This window comes from Pezoporus occidentalis, unplaced genomic scaffold (genome assembly GCF_034315485.1).
Source record: "Pezoporus occidentalis ecotype Australia unplaced genomic scaffold, CSIRO_AGI_Poc_V1 ctg23, whole genome shotgun sequence".
Classification (NCBI taxonomy): domain Eukaryota; kingdom Metazoa; phylum Chordata; class Aves; order Psittaciformes; family Psittacidae; genus Pezoporus; species Pezoporus occidentalis.
In genome coordinates this window covers 10108804-10134183 of record NW_026914180.1, presented here as the reverse complement: position 1 = coordinate 10134183, position 25380 = coordinate 10108804, and the positions used below count along the sequence as shown (strand labels likewise).

The 25380-nt window shown below is 38.0% G+C and overlaps 1 long non-coding RNA gene across 1 annotated transcript in view; it reads left to right on the top strand.

The window, feature by feature from the left end:
• The window catches only part of LOC134165146 (uncharacterized), a 70903-nt gene extending 45980 nt beyond the window's left edge, over nt 1-24923 (top strand). The window contains exon 3 of the long non-coding RNA XR_009965397.1: nt 24152-24923. This is a non-coding gene — a long non-coding RNA (uncharacterized LOC134165146). The remainder of the gene's footprint in view (nt 1-24151) is intronic.
• The last annotated feature ends 457 nt before the right edge of the window (nt 24924-25380 follow it).

The window sequence follows — 25380 nt, the reverse complement described above, 5'->3', positions numbered from 1 at the left end:
TCATGATGTTAACTTGTCCAGATAGAATGTCCTACTAGTCTCAACCACAAATTAAGTAACACAAACATTAATAAATTAAAATGAATGGAAATGCGTCATAAATTTTATGTAATAAAATATAGGAAGTTCTGGGAATGCGAAATAGCATCAATGGAGTTATAGAAGACCATGGGCCATTAACGTTTGGAATTTCCTGATCTGAGTGGTTGATTGAGCAACCTCAATGCTGCATTTGATGCTAGACTTTTCATTTGACTATGTATACATTTTATACACTTCACATATTTTAGTATAAGCTGTATAGGGTATTTTTGTTTCTAAAATAATTGGAAGGCATGACCTTGTTCGGGGGGGAAAGTTCAGCATACATATAGTATGTGTATCTTGTTTGTGAGAGTATAGACAACTCTGAAATTTTCAGTAACATTGTATCTTAAAGGATTTACTTCTGGGATTCAATATGCACGTGAGGCATGTCTGGTTTTCCATCGTGGAAGAAGAAAAATGTCTTGGTTGGCCATGAGTTTCAGACTTTTGATCTGATACTACTTCATGTCTGTGGGTGGTCTCCCAGGGAAGTGCAGAGTCAATCCCATTCTGGCTGTTCCGGGTGTTTAAATTGATAATTGTCTCTACCTCATAACCTTGCCAGTTCTTCTAACTGTATAGATGCATGCCTGATGTTCTGGTGGCCTCAGGTTATATTTAAGATAAAGAGCTGTGATATTTGTGAGTGCACGGGCACATTCAGCTGTGTTGGCCTGAGATCAAACCTTTGAAATCATGTGTTGGAGGTGGAATTAGGTAAAAATAACTCTTAGAAGGTTCACAGCTCACAAGGAAGACACTGAAATAACTGAAACACATCCTCTAAAGGCTGTGAGAACAGTGCCCAAGCAGAAAACATAACTTGGCTTTCAACTCTCTTCTAGCAGTTCAAATCCTTGTACACCAGCACTGACCACTTTTCTGACAACCAGGAATCAGTGTTAGCTTTGGAGCTGGCCCTTGACTCTTCTTTTAGCCATACTTTCTTTGTTTATTCATTTGATGAAATGCATTAGCATGTGCTATTTTTCAGTGACCACTTGGGGAAAAAAGAATTGATTTTTATTTTTATTTTTTTTTTCCTAGATGCAGCAGGATTATCCTCTTGGCTCTGCTGAGAAGACCTATTTTTATGCTTTATTTTCCTCTCCTGTAGTGAGCTTTTTAAGTCTGTGTACTGAGGACTGCGTAGAAAAGCATCTTTGTATTACAACAGATTAAGCCACTGATTTATAAGGTCAGGCCTTCATGACAACTATCACTTTCTGCTCTCTCTGCATCTGTAGAGTGCTTTATACACCGAAAAGTTACATATTGGTAAGCACTTTAGATCCCAAGCATGAGAAGTGATTGAATTTAATTTTTGTAATCTAAACAAAGAAAGCAAAGAAAACAAACCTATCAGTTTATCAGATCAGGGAGCAAAAAAACTCCTCCTCATTGGCATGGAATGAAAGAACTTTAGAGGAAAAATCTAGCTACTGGACATATATGATTTTACCAGCTTCACACAAAAAATAAATCATCAGTGCCTTGTTGGATCTGCATGCAGTCAGGGTAGAGCAGAAAGGAAAAAGAGCTTTTAAGGAATGCTAAGGGTGTAGCCTATAAATTAAGACATTCCTTACCAGCTTTAAGCAACCTAGCCCTAAGCCCAGAAGCACTTTGGTCATAGCAGCTACAAGATCTGTGTTTGGGCTAATTATGGAATACTTACCTTATTTCTTAACCTTCCATTTCATGGGCTTTTGTTGCCCATACTGAGCTCTGAGTTACCATGCCTAGGCTACTTGGACTACCTGAACTAGCTAACTTGAAGATAACTACATGATCTGTGGTATAGACATACCTCAGTAACATGGAGGAAGATCTTTTCTCATGTTGTTCACATAGGAGTGGAAAAAGCATCTGCTCCTTATTTTATATAAGGAACGTCAAGTAACTGGCCTGCTCCAGAAGGTGCCTTTTTGCAGTGGATTAGCACTTAGGAGACAGACGGGTTTTTTTCTCTTTTCCCAGATAATTGAGCTAGTCTCAGGGTTGCTAAAGAATAGCATAGTAGCTCAGACTACGCAATGCTAATCCATATCTTCTACTTGAGAAAGATGGTCTGAGAATTTTTACATCTCACCAAAAAGAATTACGATTTGTTCACTCATTTCCAGTCCAAAAGAAGAGCCTCCTGGCATCCTCGGGTGAATGTCTCTGAGCAACATGGCTAACATGCGCTCCAGCAGGCTGAGGAAGTGCGAAGGGAAGAAACCTTTAAGGAAGAATTTAGAACTGCTACTTTCGCACTACCTGTCTCTGATTTCTATAGATGCTGGAATAATTAGGTGGTTAGGAGAGGATATTTCATTGTAATGTACTCCACAAAACTGTTTTAAAATAAGAAAAAAAAAAAAGTTATAGCTTTTTTTCTTTTTTTTTCCAAAGCAAAATTCTTCAAGGAAGAACCATATTTTACCTTGGGAAACTTACTTAGGGAAGGATGCAGCAAAAATGTGTTTTGCTTACATCAAAATTTGTAAACCTGGGGTGGATGAGAATAACATACTTCCGTGCTGTTTGAAATTGGCAAAAAGCCAGATTTTTTCTGCCTCACTTAATTTTACCATTTTTGCAGTTGTATAGAATACTGTTACATTTATCTTGGGAGAGGTACACCACTGGCATGAAGTTTCATTAAAGTGTGTAAGATTACAGAATGAAGGACATCGTTGACCTGTTTTTTCTTGCACTAATTTATTTCATTGAGCTAAGCTAAGAACCACGTATTTACTTCAGGTTCAGAGAACAGAGATTAAAGCAGGAGGCTTTAGCATGGCTGGAATGTGATATCATGAGAGACTTTTTGACTTTATTAATTGCTTTGAAGGTGCTAAAAAACTTAATGCTATAAGGATTCCAAACAAAGGCAAAATATGTAGTTACATATAACCTTGCCTGAAGTTCTTTTTCAGGAGGAAAGTTCTCAAATAAAATTAATTAGGAAACTCCCATATCTTAAAAATCAAAGTTAGATTCCTTTGCTGAAGAATTAAGGAATTAATGCAATTAATTTCTCCTTGCCAGCATTAAAGCAACAATGAAAACAAAGATTGGAAGTGTTCCATGGAAAATGGGGATGGAATGTATGAGTATTTAACTTTTTCTCTTTGGTGTTCTGAAAAAAACATAATGTAAATAATTCTCTGGTATTTATTTTTAAATGGTTAAGCTTAAAGGAAGTCAGTGTGTTGAATACTCATTAACATGTATTGTTACTTTTCTGAATTTGCTACATAACTGTGTTTCAGGAACTTGGATTTCACTGAAGGGGAAGTGGAGTTGAGTGGAATCTTTTCTAACCTTGGCGCTCCAAAGCAATTTGGAAAAAACATGCAGTTGTGCAGTGCCACCTGTTTGAGCTACTAGGTGATCCAATTACTGTGTATTTAATATTGAAGAGATATGAAATGTAAAGCCTTGTAAAATTACTCTTAAATTTTGACACTAAGCTAAATCTGTAAGCCTAGGTATGCTGTAATGCGTCTGTTGCTGTGCTGTATGAATTCTAGCTTCCAATTAAGTACCTCCATCCCCCATATATATACACCATGCCTGCCCACTTGTGATTCAGTGTGGAACTTAAAGGAGCTGTGAGGTTGGCGATGGTAGTGCTTAGAAAACGCTGAAGACAGGCACGCAGGCATAGGGTATGTATTTCAGCTAGCTTCTACCTAGGGGACTATTGGCTAAGGGGCTGGTGCAGTGTGGTCTGCTGTGTTGATGGCGCTGGAAGGGAGCAGGAACAGCAGCTGCTGCTGATGGAGCCCAGGAGCTTGTGGCTAGTGCAGGCTTCACTGGACATTAACCATTGAGATGTCTGGCTGTCGTGCAATGTGACCTAAATGCAACAGATCAGCAGTTCACTATCGCATGGAGAAGCTTGGCACATGAATGGTGGGTTTGGTGTATGTTTGGTACATAAAGTCCGTGCATGTTTCTGAAGTAACTGCGGTATATTGCAAGGGCTGTCTGTTCATGCGCTGCTCACTGATTTTTGTTACTGAAGCTTTCTCTCATATACTTAAGCACAGTGAACAGTAACACAAATGTCTGCAAAACTTTTGTCAAAACTTCCAGCAACCCAGAATTTTGACAGCTGGAACTTATAGTATATAAACATAGCAATTTCAGAGCACATTATCATTTGGAGTAAGAACATTTCTGACTGTTATTTGTATACCATACACTCAGATAAGTTTATAATGCTGATAAAAAATTAGGAGCCTCAGCAACTAACTTAAATAAATTTATTTAATTAATATTTTGAGAAAAGTAAAATTTGGGTGCAAAAACTGTTTTGTTTTTTTTTTCATTACTCAGAACAGGTCCAGAAATGATATAGGTTTTGCTGTCCCATCCTTTCTTCTTTTCACACAGGTGGGGTTGGACCGGAACAATATTTGGTGTCATGTGTCTGTCTCTGAGATCACGGATGTAGAATTAGGTGATCTAGATTTTTATTATTTTTAATTTTTGCAGTCAGGTAAAATGATAAAGCTAAACAGTAAGAACAATATTCTTAACTCTATATTTGGAATTTATTTATCAGTTCCCTAATTTTTCAGTACCTAATAAGGAATAATCTGGACAGATCTTCATTCAGCTTGGATTCTGAGTGTTTGCCTGAATTCCTTGAAGACTTTTGTTCTGTGATTTTTGAATATGGGGCAACCAATTGCCCAAGAGCTTCAACCTGGCTTCTGGGCCTAAGGACTCATTGACGAACTGTACAGTTGTTGCCTTGCTTACTAGTGAAATCTTTGCCTAGGAAACCAAGAGTTGTAGAAATATCTCCTAGGTAACAATAAAAGAAATTGTTACAATATATTAATTAGCTACTTGTCTTTCAAAACCCCTGGAGACTTCATGTAAGATTACAATTTTAGCTATCCCCACTTGTCTGGTGAATTTAAGGAGTTTGAGCAGACCAGCTCCTTCTGAAGAAAAAAAAAAGGATAGTTTCTTCTCTTGCCCATCCATGCCTAAGCCCTGCCACCATTCCCACCATTCTTCACCTGTGAAGGAGCAGAGGTTTTTGAATTTTTATCTATTTTAGAGCAAGGATCAGATTGACATCACAGATTTCCACTGCGTGCTCAAACAACACATGTGGAATCAAGAATCATAACTACCTGTGTGCTTGCTGTACAGAGTCTGGATCTGATAGGTGTGATCCTAGACTGAGGATCTGGGTTAGAGGTGTTAGCTGAGCAAAACTCATGCCCTAGTTGCAAACTGTGCATGCTCAGACCTTTATGTTGCAAGGACTGATGTAGTTTTCAGTATGCCTATGGATTGAGAAGTGCTGAATTATCTGCCTTGCTGACACTTTAGTAAAAAAGTGCTTGATTCCTACTTTGAATGCTCAGACTTTATAAATTCAGCAGTAACTTATTTTAGTAGATTTCTCAACTTAATGCATTGTCATAGGTGTGAGATGTAGCACATATGGGTGCTTCTCTTCTAAATTTAAAGCCAGTCAGAGAGCTGCCCCTATGTCTGCCAAAAAGCTTCATTTGTTTTTTTAGTTGCCAAAAGTAATCATATACTCCTTAAATCAAGAGCTCCTGCTGCTTCATATCTCTGTTGACTTTCTGAAACATATAGCTTTGCCTAGACAATTTCTGCATACAAACACACTTTTCAATGCGAGATTATCTAGTAAGCTGAAAATGTTAAATGATAGAGTAAGAATTTTAATGGGACTCACTGACATGCAGTTCTAAATAATAATTTATTTTCCTGTGCTGGTTGCAAGGTCATCCATGTGCATGAATTCAGTTTTGAAATGCTAACACATTGAAGTGACGATTAAGCATCAGCTCACTAGTTATAGCGCAGTCCGTATTGTTTGGTCTACAAATGAAAGAGCCAAGGAGGACTGTAGGTAGTGCCTCTGCTCAGTAGTCTGAATAATAATATCCTCTTTATTTTTTACACTTGAGTTTTGTGTCCCCTTCAAGAAGTGCCAAACGGCATCTTTTAATTTGGCAGATGCCTTATTATGAGTGTCCAGAGGCTGTTCAGTAAAAAAGGGAGGATTTATAGTACTTTGCAGACTGATCAGGCAGCAGGATGAAACAGGCCGGTCATGCTCAAACCGAAGTAACTTTCACCCTCCAGCTGCTTTCAAACACAAAACAACTGCACAGGTATTTCTTGAATCAAATGGCTGGAGTCATTTTGCAATGTGAAAAGGGTATAAATAGCAGCTGCTAGCTTATGAACATTAATTGTAGCTTACAAAACTGACATCCCTGGGTTTTGATCCCCTAATTAGGCAGAATTTGAAAAAGTTGTGTTTAATTTGTAATTGACTTTAAAATCACAGGGTGTGCATTTCAGAATGACATTAAAAAGCTTTTAAATACCCTTCAGAACTTAGTGCTCCTAAATTGGTCCCCAGTGGTACTTTGGAAGTGAGATAGATCATAGAATTTCACAGGACACAGCCTAGACTCTGCTTTATCCTAAGTAAATCTTCAGGTGGAGGTATGTGTGCAACCTGGGATCCTGCTCACTGAGGACTAGAAGAGGGCAGGAGACCAATCACATGAAAGGGATAGCTATGCAAAATGACTTGGAGAAAATACCTGAAAATCATACATTAACAGAAGATGTTTAACTATAGAACAGTGAAAACAGTAGTAGCAAATTGTCATAGCCATTCACCCAGAACCTCTAAAGGAGCTCAGATAAGGAATGCAAACATGGCAGCAGTTATGAGTCATTAAATCTGTTTTCCATACCAGGAAAACTGGTGTAAATGGTAATAAAACTGGGAATGAGTACACACACAGTGAGAAAGAGCCACCACAGCTTTTCAAAAATAGTGTCCCCACAGATACATTTGAGTTCTTTGAAAGAATGAAGGATCGTGTGGCTAGGGTTGCCCTGTTTAATGCTGTGTATGAAGGTTAAAAAAAAAAGCTTTACCAGGAGTCCTTACTGAATCTCCTTAAAGAAATAAAGCTATTGTGGGTTGAAAATTATCAAGAAAGTTAAGAATAAGCATAAATGGTCATTTTTTAGAATGGCATGGTATTATTGGTTGAGTCTCACAGGGATTTGTTCCAGAACTTGTACCACTTAAGGTATTACTAAATAATGTGGAAAAGGGGTGAAGTGTGATTTGACAAAGACTGATGATGTTACAAAACTGTTCAGAGTCATAAAAAAATAATAAAAAAAGGAGTCTAGAGAACTGCAGACTGATCTGCTGATACTGAATGGCTGGGCAGACAAAATTCATGTTGATAGATGCAAAGTAATGCACTTGGGGAATGCACCATCTAATTATATATATAGAATGGTGGGCTTTAAATTAGATGCAGGAAGTGCATAAACTGCTGACTGTCAGGAGCTGGGAAGTTTACAGGGGAATATTAGTGTGTGTATGCCCTGTATTTTTATGTTCTCCCTAAACATCTGCTACTGGCCTCTGTCAGAAAGGCAGGAAACTGTGCTAGATGGACCTTTAGCATGACTTAGTGCAGCTGTTCTTATATTCTGGGGAATGCAAGGGAAGGAAAGGAAATGTGATACTTTTTTTCTTTTCTTTTTTTTTTTTTTTAACAGTTGAGACTGCAGCTAAAATCAGATGGAATTTTATAAGACAAAGGGGAAAGCACTTTTTTAGCTCAAGGGCTTTTTCTGCTGAATTTCAAAGGTCTGCAGCAGAGGCCTTCATTGCAAAGGTATCACAGGAAAAGGACATAATCTTTCATAATTGAAGAGCAACCTAAACATTAGGGTTGCTTCTATTATTTAATGCTCGTTATCATGCTTCAGACATTACTTCTCATAATAGCTAAGATTGATTTTCTCTCTTTATTTTTATTTTATTTTTTTGTAAGAAGGGCAAACCTGTATTGGCTGACCAGATGAAACAATCTGCTGTGTAGAACTGGGTTGGTTGACATTACGTTGGCACACAGAAGGAAGCAGGGATCTGCATCTCTGCTCTGAAATGAGGAACAATTGCTGTTAATGTCTTGGAAGTTGAGAGAAACACAGCATCAGAAAGTTGTATAATGTGGACCAGAAAAGACATGCTTGGAAAGAAAAGTTTTGTAATATTTTAACATGAGTTCAGTGTACATAAGTTTCATCCTCCTTGTTTCCAGATGTTTGATGCATTTCCAAGCACAAGATGCCTAGAGTCTTGTTAGGGTAGAAAACAGGTACCTGTACAAGATGAAGTCAGCTGACATAAGGTTGAAATTACTTTCTTGCTTTTCCTTGCTTAGTAAAAGTTGGGGGTAACTGAATTTTTAATTTAGATGTGTAGTTTAGGAGTTTGAAATTAAGTGGGGTAGTCTATGCCTACGTGTACTTCAATTTCTTCTCAATAGAGTACTTTAAGAGATGAGATCTGGTTCTCAGACCCTGCACTGCAAGATGAGCAATCCACTTCATTTGCTTCAAGCAAATATCCTGTAGGAAGATTGGTTTGATAGTTTGATTGGTTTGATCAAAACCTTTAGTTTGATGACAGCAGCTTATTTCAGTGTCATACCCCTCTCATGTTGTTTTGAGTTGTATATAAGTGAATTAAAAATGTGGTGTTTTTCATAACCTTAAACAGGTGAGTGCATTTTTGCTATCTTGAAAATTACCTTTTATTGCAGCACGCTGATTGAGGAATTAAGTAACTGCTGGAGGAAAAATGTAATCATCATGAAATTAATAAACATATCCCTGATATATTTTTCTACTTCAGCATTTTTCCAAACTCATGCATGATGAAAAGTCATCTGAAAACCAGTTGCTTGGTCATGACTCCCTACTGGGGATGGAACTGGGAAGATGCTAATGTACAGAAGTGGGCTTACCTGCCATTTCAGCCATTCCTATGTACAGTACTGCCCGGAAACCTTTCTGGCCCCTTTCTCTATATACTTTGGTCTTTAAATATCACAAACCTCTGGTTCTTATCACAAGCCTCAATGGCTTCTTTGCATTTCTAGAATAGAAAAGGCTTCTTTGCATTTCTAGAATAGAAAAGGCTTCTTTGCATTTCTAGACTCTTGAGCAGGCTGCTCTATATGATGTGTGGATAAAGGCTGGGTAATACATGGTCAGCCTTTGAGGTTCTCAGACACATCTGTTTACTAGGCTTCATTTACTTGGATAGAATGATAAAACTTTAAGGTTGTAATTGCCTGAAAATCTGTTGTGAAATCCATCCTCTTCCAATTGGTGATTGCATCTCCATTTAATGAAGGGGAGTAGCCATCTTTCAAATCAGTCTAAACTGTAAAAAATGTTTATACAAGTGCCTGTATTTCAGAAAATGGCTTTTTTTTCCTTCTCTAAGTCCTGTAAAATATGCAACTGGAGTGGTTTTGTTCTTTACATTTGCAATGAGATTCAAGAGGCTGAAGCATTGATTCTGTCAATTGCATAAAGCTTTCTTTTTTTTTCCTCTTTTTTTTTTTTTTTCCTCCTACAAGCCTATTGTTTTGCAAGGAAACTCAATTAGAAGAGTATGTGTAATTGTGGGCATGGCATGAATTTCTTCCTTGGTGGGTCTCACTGATTGCAGCACCAGATAAAAGGATTAGCAGGAACTGTGCCATAGCAATGCAGATCTCATTTACCTGGAGAATGCCTTCTGCTGTCTTGACAGCTGTGTAAGACTGTCAGCCAGGGGCTAAGAATCCTAACTTGCACTCTAATTTGGTTGAAACTTGAACGCATGGGAGAGTACAGCTATTACCTCTAGCCACACAGAAATGAGTCAACATGTTGATAGCCTGAATGAATAAGCAAATTTTAAAGAAAGAGTGTTAAGACTCAAATTACCATTTGCACTGCTGTCTTTTGCAAACCCAAAACTCTCGTTCTCACAGGAGCATTGTCTTCTCTGGGTCTGCGTGGAGCTGTGTGTACTTGCAAGTGAACTTTATAATCTACATACCTTCTCCTTATACTCTTACATTCTATATATTCTGAAATCCTTTTAAATCTATGCAGCATGAACAGCAATTACAAAGGCAAGGTCTCTCACTGGGCTGGGAATGAGACATTGGCTAGCATTCTGTGCATATGCTCAGCCCTAAATTTCTCTCTGCTCGAGTGCCATTTTAAAAGTTCACTACACTGGTTTCTGTGACATTTGTCTCCTGCTTTCTGGGAAAGAACCAACAACTTCATTTGTGCAGCGTTAGTAACTTGGGCTGTATTTGAATCAGCTGTCACAAGAAAGTGGAGTTTAGCTGCATAAATATATGTGTGCATAGGGGGAACGGATTCTTTATCTGCTGTAAGAAAATTATAAAAAAATAAATGAATCTTTGGAGGTATCTTGACTGCGCTGGTGGCACATGCTTGGCATGTGAAATGCTGGACACTTATGCCAGTGCATGTTCCTAATTACAATCTCCTTATCATAAACAATTACCATTAAATGCAGTGCATGGTGGAAGGGGGAGGATGAAGAAACCCAGGTAGGATTGTTTGGAGCTGCATGAGTCTGTGTTTGCCTCAGGCTTAGTTAGCTGTCAAGAAAACCCCTGGAGCACCCAGAATTCACAGGCTTTATAGCTGATCATAATCAATAAAGGCAAAAGCCCAAGCTGGGGAAAGTGGGCAAACGTGTTGTCCTCTTGACCATTACAGGATAAAACTGTGTGCTGATGAGTAATTGTGAAAAGAAATGAGGGTCAGAAACACACACTGGCTTTAGGCGTCTGTAAGTGGTGCATGAAGCTCTGATCAAAGTGAGGTGATCACCGTGTGAGGTTGATGTCTCCTCTTCCGTGGTCAATAAGGATGTTTTGTTATTTGTGTCCTTTAGGCTCCCGTATTTCTTTGCATGGGGGCACAAGATGCTCCCTGGGGGAGGGAAAGGAACAAAAAGTCAGGCTGCTGTTTGATGAGAATCAGCTAACAGCGTGGATTGGCAGTGCTCTCGAGAACTCCTAGTGAGAGAGTATCACAGAAAGACCTGCGGCTTATGTTCATGAGTTGTCGTTTAAACCCTAGCCAGACAGCTTGTTCACTCACTCCCAGTGAGTGTTGCCAGGCTGAGAGCAATCGAGGGCCCCCCCACCCTGGGGCTCTCCCCTTCCCTGCTCCTGGAGGAATGAGGAGGAGGATCGAAAGAGTGCAACTCCCAAGGGTTGAGACAAGAACAGTCCAGCAACCAATGTACAACACAAATCACCACCGCTACTACCAATGACAACAATGATAAGTGAAAATAACAAGGGAAGAGAATACGATACCACCGGCCAAGAAATGAGTTCCACCCGGAAGCCCGTGTCCTTCTGGGTAACTCCCAGTTACCCCCCACCCCGGGCATGACGTGCTGTGGTATGGAATACCTCCTTGGCTAGCCTGGGTCAGGTGCCCCATCTCTGCTTCCTCACAGCTTCCCCTCCTCACTGGCAGAGCATGAGCCTCACAAAGTCCTTGGTCAGGGTAAACATCACTTAGCAACAGCCGAAAACATCGGTATCACCAGCACTGTTCCCAGGCTGGAAGTCAAAACACAGCACTGCACCAGCTACCACGAAGGAGAAACATGACTGCTACTGCTGAACCCAGGACATGAGTGTAAAAGCTATCATCTGCCAGATGTCAGCAAATCCAGCCCTGTTAAGATGGCTTTGGAGCAGACTTACAATGATGTTACTTTTGGTCAGTTTATCTAATGAGCTAGATTCTGCTATACTTTGCTATCTATAGTATCTTGTTCTGTGTTTTGTGCTAATGAATTTTGGGGACTAATCACAAAACAAAAATCTGTTTGCTAATGTTAAATGTGTTATTGCTATGCCTTTATAAGTAAAGTGTTAAATATTGTAAGATAGCAGTTTTCTTCACAACATGGACTGTAACCAAGGTTTTAAGGATCATGATGAAGTAAACATGGCTTAACTAACACATCAGGTGAGGATGCTGTAGCCTAAACAGCCTGTAAAATCAAAACCTCCAGCATATGTCAGGTGATTTAGTTGAGCATAATATGCTGGGACCTATGGTAACTTCATTATTTCTTCTGTTTTAAGAATATGCTTAGGGCCAATCACCACAGAGCATGCAACTACAACTTTGTTGTGTATCCAAGACTTACACATTAGAATCACTATATAAATATGTTAATACTAGTGTCATTTATGTTTTTTGGATACTCTCAGCACGTCCATGCTATTGATAGAAGAGAATTATAAGGAGCCACAGTACTGCAAGCTTGAGATAAAAAGTAGAGGGTGCAACCTCAGGCAACTGATGCTTTGTAACGCCAGAGGGTGGGTGGACCAGTACCGCTTACTGTGGATCTCCAACAGTTACTGGAAGTATTATTTAAAATGGCTCTTTCTGTATATATGAAAAGGTGGTAGACCCCTTAGGAAAGATTTGTATCTCTTGGCAGGTAGTTATGGTAGTTCTGTTTCAATAAATGTCTCTATGCCTATGAGAAATTTTGTGGTTTTGTGTTCTTACACAGATAGATCACTTTCTGGTGCTCTATATTAGTCTGTTCTCAGTGAATACATTTGAACAAGGACAGGATTCTGACCCTAGCTGAACAAATCCTGCAACCCCAAGTGTCTGCATACTTGACTGGCTGAGCTTATCTTTGTATCATGTATTCCTGTTCATCACACTGCAGGGTGTATGTTTGCTTAGCAGTTCTGCCTCTCACCACCCAGACAGGGTGGGCTTGCAGACAAGTTGTTATCTACCCTTGTGTCACAGTGTCTGTCCTCATAAACACTGGCAGTATTAAAATCTTGCTGCTGTGGAAAGTTTGCTTAAAATCAGTTCCTTAAAAAAGATAAGCATGCAAAAATATGAATTTGGGTGGGGCTTCATTCTCATGGATTTTTATATAGAATGAAAAGGGTGACAGTGGAAATTGAGAGGAAAGGCAAGGAAAGGCCAATAAAATATGGAGATCCTAGCCAGATCTCTCATTTAATATTCAGTGGCTGTGATTTTGACTGGTTTAATTGAATGGCAATTTACTGAGTCATAGTTCTTGGTTCCCTGGGAAAGGAACTTGCAGAAAACCAGTGTTGCATCATTTCATACTATGTAGATAATAACTATAGACCTGTAGGTGGTTTTGAACAGTCATTATTCCTCATGAAGGTAATAGGCTTATCTTAAGCCAAATATTTGCTTCTGTCTGAATAGCCACTAGCCAATCTTTTTTTCTGGGGGAAGTTTGGGAAGGAAGAGATTTCTTGTTTTATCTTGTTTCCTGGAATAGCTATGACCAGTCAAAACCAGCTGGAGTGGTGGTCACCTGCCTTCCAGTTGCTCCTGGAGGGATGTCTAATGTATGTATCCCACAGAGGCATCAATTACTTCCTTAACCTTTGGCTAGTGCCTCTAGTGCTATGGTAAAAAGCATTTGCCATGGAGCTCAGGTATGTTGCATGAGCTGTGATACACTTTTATTTTTTCTCATGATAAATATGTGTTTTGAATTAAGGAAAACAATGAGAAGAGAATAAAATAAAGCTTCAGTGAACATCTGTCATTTTCCTCAGGATTTATAAGAAGAAAATGGCTGCTGCAAAAATATTTTTGGTAAATAAACTGGAATGTAAGGCAAATAAAAGTGCAAACCAAGTATGTGGAAAAAGCCCACACCTCTTATGTGCTAGCCAGTTCTGCAGTCTCTCACTCTTCAATGAAATTTCCTTCTGGACTCAACAGTCCTCACTGATAGATAGTTAATTGCAACCAATGTGCTCGTTATAAAAGTTTCTCTTTAAAAGGTCTCTTATTCAGTTAAAAGAGAAAACATTTGGGAAAAAACCACATCCAGCAACCCCAAATCAACCATTTCTGCAAGCAGCTGTAAATGTGGATGTGGAAATCAGAGACTTCACAGGCTCTCCAATACGCTCAATTTTTTTAAAAGTGGGGGGAATTTAAAATTTTTCTAGTGTAATCTCTAAGCATATTAAAGACTATTAATGACATATACTGTGAGCTTGTTCTGAACTTAATTCTACTTAATATCAATGTCCTACTGAGTCTTTTGCCTAGAGAAGTTGATTTAAATTGCAAGAAAATTTAAACTTTAGCTTAAATATTGTTTTATTTTAGTTTATCCAGGGCTTTTTCTTTTGCATAATCCACCTTACCTACCTTTATTTTGCCTCAATATTACTATCTTTCTCATATCCTGAGATGGAATTAATGGTAACACAAGCTGCAAGAAATAATTTTCTAGCCCTTTGTAAGCTCTTGGTAATTGTTAGAGGACCAGACAGCATTAACCTGAGCCCACAAGTAATCACTCAGAGTCTGGGAGTCTGAGAGTGCTGTCTTTTCGTTCAAAATTGTGTAAAATAAGCCACTGCATAGTGTTACAGCCTGTGCCAACTGGCTGCTGTTAGAGGCGGTTATAGGAACTGTTTCCTGTGAAGGACATTGTTAGATTTGAAATGTGACTTTGTGGCTTTTAAGTTTTTGTTTTGGCAGAGGCTGTTGTCTGCTTATAACCTGCTGAGATATAAGGGTTTAATAAAGAGTGAATATGTCACTGAAATTGTTTGCTTAAACTTTTCAATATTTCTGCATAATTGACAAAAATGTTGTCTTCAACCTTATAATTTGAGAATAAATCCATAAATCTACACTATAGCTGTCTTGAAGAATCAGAATCAAGTTAATTAAAATACAATTAATTTTCCTTGGATTTCTTTTGATTTTTTTTAAACAAATGAAAATAAGCTTTGAAAACTATTGACTAACTGAAAATGAACTTAAAATTTGGTAGCTCCAAGATTATCTTCTCTCTCAGATATAAATGTGCTGGTGATTTCTTCATTTGAGAGACCAGGAGCACCACCAAAAGATTTAAACTTCAAGAAATGCAAAGCCCATTGTCTAGCTGGAATTTTTCCCTAATTGAAGACTTTTCAAAATATACATTTTATAATAGTTCTGGAGCAGTAAAACCAGCTGGGATTGTTTGGAATGAGTAGCTACTTCAAAAGCTAGCCAAGTTCAAGGGTATTCTTATCTGCTTTACTGTTCCAGCCACAATTTCACATACTTCTGTTACTTCATAGAGCTGATGTCTCAAAACATATTTCTGACCACTGTCAGGCAGCTTTTCAAGTTCACACATGAAACCCCCTCAAGTGCAATGCACGCTAAAATAGTTTTCAGCTGATTTAGTTTTAATGTGGAAGGAATGTAGGTAGCCTTTCCACTATAGAGTGATTTACCTTATTAGTAGTTTAGTTTGACCTTTTTTTTTTTATTTTTTTTAATTTTTTTTTATTTTTGTTTTTTACTGCTGGGACCTACTCTTTTCTTAGGCAGAACTCCTACAGGGAGCAGAACTCCTATAGGGAGTAGAACTGAACATTTGCTTAAGTCAGGAGTGCTAAATTAGGCAAATATGGAATGGAAGAATTACTGCAACATACCCAGGAGAGTCATAAATTAGCAATTGCAAAACATGACAGGTTGCAGTGAAAGAAATCTTTCTCTCTCTTACAAAGATGTAACCCTGGCAAGGAGGTTAGTCTTTCTAGAGACGAGTTTAAAACTTCTGTACTGAGGTAGCTGAAGGAAGGTAACTTTGCAGACCAGTACACTGCATGACACAGATGGCTTTCTTTGTCCATAAATGAACATTGTTTTTTTGAAGCTGGCAGAATCTGTGTTAGAAAAATTTCCAAGCTCAGTAGCAGCACTTCTGTGTACATCTGTGGCTTGCATCTCTCAAAGCTTGTCTCAAAGCAGTGGAAGCATCTCCAAAGTTCCATCAATAGCACAGGACATAAATACTTGGCTACCAATACACTACACCTCATAGCTTTTGGCCAACTTATATGCTAAAGACAGCATACATGGCAGTGAATATTTATAGGAATCTGTCAACATGCTCAGTGCATTATTATATATCATTTTGTTACTGTGGATGTCAGTCAAGGAAGATTCTTTTTGGTTTATTTTCCTACCATACTCTCATTATTTTTTCTGGACAGAAATGCGTGAAGAGAACAGTGATCTGAGATGTTAGTGCTGGAAAATTCAGCCTCATTCTAATAATAAAAGTTCTCCTGTTTCAAGCAGCTAGGTTGTCTTTTTCCTTGCTTTGGATACTCAGCCCGTCATTTGAGAAATCCAAACACTTGTACAAAGCTATAATGGATTGTAACCTACAAGATTGTTCTCTGTGTTATAACTTCCTGAAGTTAAGTAATAAATTACTTTGTTAGGCAGTCAAAAATGGTGTGAAAAGGCTCTTAATGTTATCACATTAATGCTAGCCAAAATGTCTCCACCTGAAGCTGTATATAGAAATGAAAATCAAAGGCTCAGTAAAATCTAGCAGACATCCCTGAATGATAGATTTACAATGACTGCCTTGGATAGCTTTCTCTGAGCTTTAAAGCCAATGAATGTTTTTTATCTGATTGTAACTTTTCCAGGAAAATAAAAGCTATGCATACAGTATGTGCTCCTTCAGACTTTACAGTATCAACTCTTTTTGGCATCATTACTAACACAAATGAGTTCTTTTTTTTCCTACCTGATGAATACCACAGTAATTTCTGTGACCAGAACACTAGGCATTTTGATTGTCTGCTATCAGCTAACAGTTATTTCCTGCTACTGAAAGATGCTTGCCAAATAAGTTTTTAAAAGGTAGATACAGAAATCTTTGATTTGGCGCTTTCATGATGTTACTGAAAGCCTCCAGGAACTGAAGAGAAAGAGATTTTCTAAGTCCTTGGTAAGGGATCAGCATAGCTGTAATAAAAGGTTAGGTAAATCCATGGTGGAAGATCTAAATCTATTGACAATACTGACCACTTGTTTTTATTCTTAATTCCTGTTCTTATCTGAAATTTATAGATTAGTGAATATAATTTTACTTGAATTTCTAGTTAACAAGTCTCTGTGTCTCAACACAGTTGCCACACACGGTGTTCTGTACTTTATGGTAGTATTACTAGGGAAAATATAAAATACTTTCACAGTTTAATAACAGACTAGACTCTTCACTTCTGAAAGCAGATGTGTCCTGTGAAGAATGAAATAAATTTAAGAGATAAATAGTTCAAGGATGGGTTTATGTCATACTATATTTTTTTTTTTGTGCCTGGCTGTAGAAATCAGTCCTGCTTTCCCAAATTACATTTAAAAAATATATGTAATTTCTAGGTGCCAACAGCTTTGACTGAGAAACAAGCCTTTGGTCTGCAGATCTAGGAGCAGTGGTGTTTGGGAAGGTATCTCAGTGTATCTTTATTGCTAATCCCAACCAGTAAGTTAACTATATATTCACTTTATATCTCTATGTGTCAGAAGACTTTTATAGAACTATATTCAAAGCCAGGTGTCAAGTGGCTGGGCTATCTGCTGCTGATACATGGTAAGGTCCCCAGCATCTTTCTGCTGCAGTAAGGTTGCCAATCCATATGTCCTCAGGAGCTCAAGCTCTCATCCATGCTTTAGTTCAGCTCCTGCTGGAAACTTCTGTGCTTGTTTTTTTTTGGAAACTACTCAATTCCTTGTGACAATAGACAGTGGGGAGGGGAGGGAATGGGGAAGGAAGCAGCAAATAAAGAGGAAGAAGCTTGTAGGGAGCCAGTTTATCTTGTATCTGATGCTGATCATGTGGTGAAAAAGTATTCTTTAACTGTAACTCAGCTCCGTGGGCAAGCAGTGCAAGTGATTCCCCACAAGGAACAAAACATCAGTCTGATGGTATAGTTAAATTATTTTCGTTTGTGTTATTCTTCTGTGGCCAGATTTAGGTGGGCATATTTTTTTTCACAGGAAGTAAGCTGTGACAAAGAAAAGAGGGGACATTTGAAATTAATGTAGATTTTGTTCATCAGTTAGACAGCTGAGTGCAGCTGAAATTCAGGAGTCCTTTTGCTTGCCAGTTTTAACACAAGATGTTCTGGACTAATGTCGCTTCCATAGAGTTTTGTATATACTCTGCAGCCCCAGGTGTTTAGATGTCAGAGGCCAAGTTCTCAAGAGATCATAGCATTGCTGAAGAATGAGTCGTTCAAGGTAACAAGCTAACTGTTTAAGTATTGCAACTAATCACAGTGTTTCAAAGACTACTTTCAACTAAGTAGGTGATTTTCATATTTATGTTTTTCAACCTCTTGAAAACTTATTTTCAGGTTTTCCTGCTAATTGTTCTTTGCATAAGGACTAGAAACACACAGGAAAAATAAAGAAATAAAGAAGAATGTCTTTTGTAACTGCATGAATCTAGGAATGGGTGCTCTAGATAAAAAGCAGATCATAATGAAGCTTGCCATTAAAACTAATACACCTCTCTATATATTTTGGGTCAGATGAAGGACTGGAAAAGGGCTTGCGGACTGTGGCAATCAGCTTGATTTTATAGAAAACCTTGGGAGCAACTAAATATTCACAATATTGCACTGTAAATTTCAGAATGAAAAGTGACACTGAAGTCCGGTGGATATACATGCGCATAAATGTACATGTGTGTGCATGTGCTTTCACACACCCCACACTCCCTAGTTCGTCAGCAGAAGCGACCACAGGGGTTTATACTGGTCATTCCAGTATGAGCTGGATTGTTTTCACTGGGGAAGGAAGATGCTTGGGAAAAGGGGAGTATTCTTTCAACAGGAGTAGTACTTTGATGGATGAATTGTTTTTGTTTCTATATATTTTTCTCAGTGATGCTATCCTAATAAAAATACACTGTTAGTATTTTTGGAAAAAAAAGCAACACCAAAACCAAAACCAACCCAAACCAAAACCAAACCAGGAAGTCTGGGATAGGTTTGCTTTTAGTATCTGAATCAGAGTGAGCAGTCTTGAACTGCTAACCCCTCAGAATGACACAGACATGAAAGGGATGCATGTATCCTTTCACTGTGCTATCGGGATAATTATCCAACATACAGTTCCTTCTCAGTGCTTTTCAGTGCATTTTGAATGAAGAGCCTGTGAGGACAGCTGATTTTAATCTGAGAATCCACTTTAAAGGGACTCAGGAGATTCAGTGCTAATAGAGGAGTTAAGTGATACAGAAATATTACTTACTCCTCAAATGGGAAGATGAAATGAGAATCCTTAGATAATACAGGGTGGAAATAGATACCTGCTGATCTTCCCCCAGGCTCCAAGAAGGACTGAATGAAGAGCATGGATGGAAGCTGATGCCATATAAGACTGTTCTTTATCAGCTTTTTCTCATTCATTCCAGTGGACCTGAACTCCATATTCTAACTCTGAGAATATTGAAGGACTACAAAATCTCTTGTAAGAGAAAATTGGGGCTTCCTCTTGAAAAAAGTTATTGGGCTGGACTGTAGAGTGTAAAATATGCAACAGGCTAGTAATGATGCATGCTTAGATGTAGCTTGTATGTGTCTGAATATCTGTAGCTTTTTACATCTGTATGTTTTGTTACACAGTTCTAGACACTTCTTTTGTTTTTTTTTTTTTGCTTTACCTGTCTTAATGTTGCACCCAAGAGATGACCCAGATTCTTACTGGGATTCTTGGAAGCTGGTATAATATAAACAGCAACATACTGATAACTTACCGGAATGTTCTCATAGGCATCTGCTGGTTTATACCAAGGGTATTGGAAAGTACCCAACACAGTTCACAAGTATTCAGCAAGGCACTATATAGAATGAGAATTATGGCGGTGATTTATGTTGCATAAGTAGCTGAAAAAAATTCTACTGAAAGAAAGAAAAAAAAATTAAAAAAGCCCTCTCTGAAGGTTTCTTTGGGTAATTTTGACCTTAAACATTCTGCATTTGGGAAGTAGTGAAATTGAAACTGCTCTCTTAAAATAAATAATGTGAAATATTGGATTCATTCCTGTTGGTTATTTACAGTACTGCCTCTCCAAAACCAATACTATCTCCAAGTTGACTTTTATCAGATTACCTATTGAGGAGCAGTGTCATTGGCAGCAACAACATTTACACTTAGAGCAGAGGAGCACATGTGGTTCACTTTGTGTAAAACATTAGTCCTTGATATGAATCAGACAAATTGTATGCTAAAAGATGGGGAGGTGTCATCAATTTCATATCCTTCCTTCTTCCCTCGAAGAATATTTGCATACCACAAACTATGCAACAATTGTTTTCTTTTTCATATTCAGTGTGTTTTTTTTTTTTTGTTTTTCCTCCTTTTATACTTTTTTTTTTAGTTCTTAATCACTGTTTTATCTTGTGACAAGAAGAATGAGTTTAAAGCAGAAGCAGGTTAGGCTGACTGAAAGGCTGTGATATGCATTGTGGAATGGTCAGAGATACACATGAAAATGATGAATATCCACCTCACTCAGACATCTTTCCTTCATATTCCTTCTATTTCACAGCAAAGACAGAGATACTGGAGACAGAAAATGGAGATCCAGATTTCCTCAAAGAAAGTAGGTGCTGATTTGATTTTTGTCCAAAGTGCCTGGGTACTGCCTAGCAATGAATTAAAGAGTACATATGGAAATAAAATTGCATATATTTGAAAATATAATTTCACAAGTCTTAAAATAAGTTTCAAATAATGAAACAAAATCTACTTCTTTTACTGTAATTTCAGTGAAAAAAAAAAAGCATTTTCATGCTCTCTGAGTTAATTCTGTCTGCTTGACCCCTCAGTCTTCAAGTTCACTCTTTTTTGAAGTGAAGGCTTTTAAAAGCCTTTTGTGCTGTAGTTAGTTAGAACCAAGATTTTTCTAGAAGGATGTTTTGGAACAGAAAGTTGTTATGGTCAGGTTGACAATGATATTTGGGTGGATTTTGCACAGTGATTTGGCATGAACTGTGAGTCAAATACAGGGCTCATGGGAAGATTTGCAGGACAGCAAGCATTAGTGAATCTATGCAAATTTATACTAGGTCAGGCTTTGACTTTCAACTTCTACATTCTTCTAAAGAGAAATTTTGGACCAGGGACTATCTTGGCATATGACTCATACTGAACTGAATGGCTGCTATGGTCACTTCCAGCTCATAAATCCAAAGCCACAATCTTAATTTGAACTTTGGTTTTACACAGATGGATATACATATACTACTGTGACATTACAAGCATATACATATCTGACTAGACCCACCATGCCAATTCGTCTTTCACATGCTTTAAGTCTCTTGTGCCTCTCCAACAGCCAAACCTGGAAAATCCAGCTACTGTTGAACACTTGAAAAACATAAAGCCAGAGGAATGAAACAGCTGTGTGATTGCTTTTACCTGTGCTGTTACAGGAGGTGAAGGAAAAGACAAGGAGGGATATGGTTTTGCTTTCATAGAACAGAAAACTAAAGCCAGCTCTGAAAATCTAAAATTAACTGCTCAGTAAGGAGGGACATAATTTTTATTTCTAGCATGACTTCTAACATTTTTTCCAGAATTTTCCATTGACTGCCTTTATCCCCCCTCAACTCCTGAATGAGTAGCACCTACATGCTAATGTTCTGCTGTCCCACATACATATTATAAATACATATTATTTAACTTTTGTGCTCTGATTTGGGAAATACACAATGTAAATGAGATCTGTACTCTTTTATTCAGACAGGAATACATCTGTTCAAGCTAGTATGCAAAGGTAATAAAATGTAGCTTTAGCTACCTAATAATGAAGCCTTTAGATAACTAATAATGAAAGAGTGAGAAAAGTTTTATGAGAGCAAAAGGAAGCAAAAGAAGAAACCTTTTTTTGCAGAAAACAAATAAAAATCCATGTGATCAAATAAAAAATAGTTTTTCAGGAGGAGCAATATCAAAGAGGATACTGGAATCAATTTTTTTTTTTCATTTCTCAGCACATTTCAGTACAGGAACTATGGAATTACTCTTATCTGCTGCTTCAGTTCCTATGTGGTACCAGTAGATCAGTTTTTTTTAGGCTCAGCGTGTCAGGAATCCGACAGTATCAGGGATCATTAATAGAGTTTTGTTCTCCCTAAAAGGCATTTCTGCAACTGTAGTCCCCTGTGGAATAAGAGTTCTGAGCTTGTGTCTTTATTTCCTGTCCTCCTGTGATGTAGGGAATAAAATGTTTGTTTGAATGTTTGTTGAGTGCAGCATGGAGACATTTGAGAATCAACAGTCCCTTGTGTTTACAGAAGCAGTCACTTTCCTACTACATGCTGTCCAGGAATTACCACGCTAGTCAATTTAGGGTAAATTTGCAAAATGTTGCACAGGGAGTCACACAGTTAAATCCTATTGATGTTAATGGGAGCCATGCAGCTAAATCCCTGCACATTGCTTTGTAATTTACCCCTTTGTGTTTCTCAAACCTGCTGGCTCATGACTAATTTGTGTCTGCAATAGAAAAGCTCTAACGTGTTTTGCTAGTATATGGAATGGGCATAGTCTATTATTCACACTATATCTGCCATATAAGTACTAAAATGCGAAGTACAGGCGCTCTTTCTAGTGCTTATTGTCTTTGCCCATATGGTTTTCTTATAGAGTAGTGATAGTTAAAGCACCAATCGCCACATCCTCAGAACCTCAACTTCTTTCAGAAAGAAAATGATATCACTAAAATTTTTGAAAGCAAAATTAATCTTACTTACAATAAGGAAATAAAAGGAAAAGATTTGTTTTTGTGAAAGCATCATGTCTTAAAAATTTGCTTTAGCATTTCTGAAGATGATCTTAACTTACTCTTTAGTCTGCAGAATGACTTGGGCTAGACTTTCTAAATTAGGTTTTTGGGTTGGTTTTTTTTTTTTTTTCAGAAAAGAAGTGCTTTAAGGTTCATTTGTGGGAAGGAGCAACTGTAAAGAATTAGCTATTGCTTCTATTAATTAGGTTAAAAGAATGGTGAAGTGGCAAGATGCAGGCTTGAAAGTGCTTTGCCCCTGTGCCTGTGCATATCTTATTTAGTGTTGTGGTGACGAGTATCATTGAGCATATTTAGACCACAATAGAGTATGGTGCAAAGCTGCTCCAGGTAGCCAAGAGTTTGCTAAATAGTCAGACTGTGGATAGCCATGCAGGTATCAAAAGCACCCTGCTGATGTGGCAACACAGCTTCTGGTTCAAGAGCTGGCCCAAGCAGCAGTTTCCAGGAGTCTGAACACCACCCTTCATTGTATGGTGTAGGCATGCCCATAACAATGCTCGTAAGATGAGTGACTCTATCTTCCATACAAGGTTTGGATGATTCCCAGTAAATGGGGCTTAAAACTGTGCCATGAATGCTGAGGAGAAAAAGAAAATATTGCCTCATTTATACTTCTGATTCATCCACCGAATGGAAAATGTTATGAAATCATATCACTCAAGACTCTGTCATTGGACATATATATATATGTAAAGCAGCTAATTGAGGGCAAAGAGGCAACCTGAACTATAAATTCTGTAACTGCTCAGTTGGTCACTGGAAGTTCTGAGACATACAGGTGGGCAACACAGGTCAAGCTGATAAACCTACCATTACTAATAGGTCTACCAGGAGTTTGTTATCATTTGGACCAGACATCAAATTATAAAACCATAGAATAGCTTGGTTTGGAAGGGACCTTCAAAGATAATCTAGTCTAACCCCACTGTGGACAGCAACATCTTTCACTAATGGGACTGCTCAAAGCGCTGTCCAGTCTGATCTTGAATATTTACAATGATGGGGCATCCACAGTTTCTCTGGCCAAGCTGCCTCAGTGTCTCACCACCCTTATCATAAAAGAAATTCTTCATTATATCCAATCTACATCTACCTTCTTTCAGTTTAAAACCATTTTCCCTTGTCCTAACACTACAGGCCCTGATAAAAAGACTCCATTTTTTTTTATAAGACCACTTTATATAGGGGCTGCAATGAGGTCTTCCTGGAAGTAGTGGAAGTAAGATGCACCTACATCATAGAATCATGGTATAGTTAGGGTTGGAAAGGATCTTAAGATCATCTAGTTCCAGCCCCCGTGAACATTTCCATGTGATTACTACCAAACCCAATATTTTTTGTTTAGTTTTGGGTTTAAAATCATGGTGGGCAGCAACATTTATAGTTTCTCTTTTTTGATAAATCTCCATCCAACCCTGACTAACAACCCTCTTGTCTACTCCTATCACTCCATTGCAGGTTAATAAACAAGCCTTTCATCTTCAGCTCCAGGTTGCCTGAGTTTCAGTGCAAGCGTGAGGGTTGAAACGCAGGAGTCTAATGCAGACTACTTCCCCACAGAGGCTCACATGATCATCAGAAGGTTATGTCATTCTTAGTATATTTTAAACTTAATAAATCCATGATGGTTAGAAAAGAATTGAGCTTTTTTTTTTTTTTAAAAACCAGCAGAATGAAAAGCATCCTAATTCTCTTCTGTAATGCAGCTACCCTGTATTCCTTGCTGTCACTTTGTTTCTCTGAATATGAAAATTTCAAAATTAAAAAAAAAAGATTTTTACACAGGAGAAAGAGTGTTAGAAGGACAAGTAACTCTGCAGGTAGGGGTTAGAAGCTGTTTATAAATTAGTCCCATAAAAATATATGTACATTTTCATTTGTCATTGGAATATGCAAGTCAGATTCTCATGTAGTCGTACAGAGTAAAATGAATGGCATACTCCTTTGTACTTGAATTAGAAAATGGGCTGCAGGTCTGTGTATTCTTGGCATTTTCTGGCTTTGTAAAGGTTGCAGGCATATGGGCCTAGCGTTTCTCGTAGTTTTTGATTTTTCTGTTTTGACAATGTGATACTCTGAGGTATGGAAGAGTCTGACATATCTGGGGCCCTGCAAACTTCTGGATGGAGTAGCCAGAGCTAATATGGTTCACCAAAACCTGGCTTCCATATGTTATATCCTTCCACCTGGGTTTCAGGATTTCATCATGGGGTCTGGATTTGTTGGTCTCTGCAGGCATCAAATCTGTTCATAACAAGTGGTTTTGATTGTCATATGATCAGCTGTGATAAACTGAAAGGAAAAACTGAATAAACTGCTTGTTATAACAGCAAAACCTGCTTTAAAAAAATAAACATTCGGAGCTTTGCAAACTTCTGATTTGGTGTTCCGAATAGAAACCAGTGTTCTATTTTGTTGCAGCCATGGCCAAAAGTAAAACAAAAACAAACAAAAAAAAATACTGGTTGAAAAGTCAAATAACATTTTTGTAATATACAGGTGTGCAAGAAAGAGGTGCTGTAAAGCAGCAAGAGGAAACTAAGGGAGGCTCAACAGTAAGACTTATATTTTTGGGCTACTTATATTTTATGGTTGCAATTGAAGTTCAACTGTACTTATGCAACAAATATGTATGTGCTATAAATCCAGAGAGACAATCCTAGCCACAAGGTTTTATATCAAAAGAA